This window comes from Cricetulus griseus, chromosome 2 (assembly GCF_003668045.3).
Source record: "Cricetulus griseus strain 17A/GY chromosome 2, alternate assembly CriGri-PICRH-1.0, whole genome shotgun sequence".
Taxonomy (NCBI): Eukaryota; Metazoa; Chordata; class Mammalia; order Rodentia; family Cricetidae; genus Cricetulus; species Cricetulus griseus.
In genome coordinates, this window is record NC_048595.1 from 213,049,797 (window position 1) to 213,052,968 (window position 3,172).

Here is a 3,172-nt window from a genome sequence, read left to right on the forward strand (position 1 = left end):
ATGTGGAATAAACAAACATTTGATGAAATCCAACCTTCACTCCTGAATAAAAGCCCTTAGCAAACTTGAACTAGACCTGATGCCCAGAAATGTGGCACAGTATCTACTAGGTGGTAGCAGGACTTAGCCAGACAACCTGCTGGGTGAGACACCAGCTTAGGCTATACCTCTTCTCTCTGGTAGGGGTCAAAGGTGGAGAGTGGGTTCCTGGAATGGGGGGCAAGACACCTGAGAGCCCTGGGTAAGATGTTAGTAAGTGCCCTCCTTGGACAAATAGTGTTAATTGATGGGGTCTAAAATCACCTAAGAGACAAGCCTCAGCATGTCTGAGGGAGTTTCTAGATGAGGTTAACCGAAGTTAACTGACCCACTCTCGATTTGAGCAGCACTGTTTCATGAGGAGGGGGGTCCTGGGCTGAATAAGATGGAAAATGTGAGTGGCAACCTGACTGCAGGTACAAGATGACCAGCTGTCTCACGAACCTGCTGCCATGCCATCCTTGTCATGATGGACAGTAATGTACCTTGGAACTGTGAACCAAAACAAACCCTTCCCTTCCTAAGTTGCTTTTGCCACAGCAACTGAAGTAATTCACACAGTGACTCTGCTGACATGCTCTTCCTATCCCTAAAGACTCTTGTGCCAGGGAAAGTGACCTGCCAAAGCAATCTACAAGAGCACCCCAGGAACTGGAGAGTTAATACTTGATTTCTCTGAGAAAGTTCTGAATTTAAAGAGGTTCCAAGATCACATTACTTACCTCGACTCTTAGCTGTCCGGAATGGTAACCGGATCCAGTATCTGTTGTCATCCTTACCTCCTAACCCTCTACCTACCATGTGTGCATCTCCATCCATATTGGCCAGGCTGGTGTCCATCCTGCTGGGAACTCAACTGCCTAGAACATGGCATCTAGCCTCAAGACCAGTTGCCAAGTGACAAGACCATTGAGGGAGGAGACGACTCCTTCAACACCTTCAGTGAGACAGGAGCTGGCAAGCATGTGCCTTGAACAGTGTTTGTAGGCCTGGAACCCACATTTATTGATGAGGTCCATACTTCAATTCCATTCTCACCACCCTGGAGCATTCTGATTGTGCCTTCATGGTACACAAATGAGGCCATCTATGACATCTGTTGTAGAAACCTTGACACTGAGTACCCAGCCTACACTAACCTTAACTGTTGCCTTATTAGCCAGATTGTGTCTTCCGTTACTGCTTCCTTCAGATTTGATGGAGCACTGAATGTAAACCTGACCAAATTCCAGACCAACCTGGTAAGCAGTTGGTAACAACCACTTCCCTCTAGTCACACATGCCCCTGTCATCACTGATGAGAAAACCTACCATGAGCAGCTTTCTATACCCAAGATCACCAATACCTGCTTTGAGCCAACCAACCAGATGGTGAAATGTGACCCTCACCATGGTAAATACATGACTTGCTGCCTGTTGTGCTATGGTGATATGGTTCTCAAAGATGTCAGTGCTGCCATTGCACCATCAAGACCAAGCACAGAATCCAGTTTGTGCACTGGTACCCCACTGGCTTCAAGGTTGGCATTAATTATCAGCCTCCCACTTGGTACCTGGGGGAGACCTGGCCAAAGTCCAGAGAGCTGTGTACATGCTGAGTGACACCACAGCCATCACTGAGGCCTGAGCTTGCCTAGATCACAAGTTTGATCTGATGTATTACAAGCGTGCCTTTGTGCACTGGTGGAGGGCACAGCGGAGGGGGAGTTCTCTGAGGCCCGTGAGGACATGGCTGTCTTAGAGAAGGATTATGAGGAAGTTGGTGTGGATTCTGTTGAAGGAGAGGGTGAGGAAGAAGGAGAGGAATACAAATTCATTCTTTCAGTCCCTGGATCACATCAAACTCCTAGAACTTAAGCTTCAACATCAGGTGACAGGCATTGATACTTATAACATTCTGTGATCGTGTCTTCTCCATGTGTTACCCATATGAGTTCTTTTTTCCATGATGTCTCAGGGTAAAAGCTTTAAGAAAATGTAAAGAGGTTCCAAGGGTAAGATAGTGGCCACAGGAGCTCTCCAGGATGTGACAGGAGCTCAGGGCTTCTACACGAGTTACATTCTTTGCTCACAGTTCCTTGTTCTCAATTGCATGGACTGCTTGCTTGCCCTGTAGCAGGGAGAAAAGGAGGAAGGTGAATGGCCTTCGTGAGAGAACAAGGCACCTTCTGGAGAAAGTGTCATACAGTGCAGGGAGAAAAGACAGGTGTGTAGCTGTTAAACAATCTTCCCCTAGCTGGCCACCATGAGGTCAAGACCCAGCCATACAAAGATCAGATGCTCTGGCCAGCCACAGAAAGATCATAGGCTAGGAGGGGGTGGGAGCTAAGGAGATCAACACTAGCTATGGTGTGTCCTTGTTAGTGTGCAGCTGGGCTTCTGGGAGAAAGGCATTTTCTCTGTTGTTGGAACACCTGACCAGGTGTTTGCTTGCAGGAGAGAGGGAGGAGACTCAAGCCCTGATTGAAGAATCACAAAGCATTCAGGCCTTGGTCTGGGAACAAAACGCACCCTGCTGAGATGGCTGCTTCTGGCCAGCTTGCTCTAGCCACCTTGGATTTGGCAAATCCTCCCGTGCACCTTCGTATACATGACAGTTGTGACATTTGGGGGTGGTCTGGGTCTAAGAAATGGATGCTGGGAGCTTTAACTATAGAAAACAATGAGGAATATAACAAGTGAAATGAAGAATAACACTGTTTTAACTCAATTTGGTTGTGGTTTGTTTAGAAATTGAGAAATAATGAAGAACCAGCAGTCACCCTGGCTTTTGTTGCTAATAGTAACCAAGTCTAACGGTCCAGTCTCTGAACCCCTTCCCTCCCTAGAGGCTTGGGATGCCAGATTCACTCTGAGTCTCCCTATGGCGAAGCGCCACTCACCCAATGCACTAGCTTAAGCTTTGGGTGCACATGTGTGTTACATGTGCACAATCATGCAGAGGCAGAGGAGGACCCTGGGTGTCCTGATCTGTCACTCTCCACCTTATTCCTTTGAGACAGGGTCTCTCGCTGGAGCTAAGCTGGCAGCCGATATGGCTCAATGATCCTCCTATCTCCATCTCCTTTGGCCCTGGGGTTAGCGTTTTTCACAGTGATACTGGGCATTAGAGTTAGCTCTGGAAGCTTGTGCA

The 3,172-nt window shown here is 47.7% G+C and overlaps 1 pseudogene; it reads left to right on the top strand.

Annotated features, from left to right (window-relative positions):
- The first annotated feature begins 424 nt into the window (after nt 1–424).
- Nucleotides 425–1,896, top strand: LOC100767173 (annotated as a pseudogene).
- Nucleotides 1,897–3,172: the final 1,276 nt, after the last annotated feature.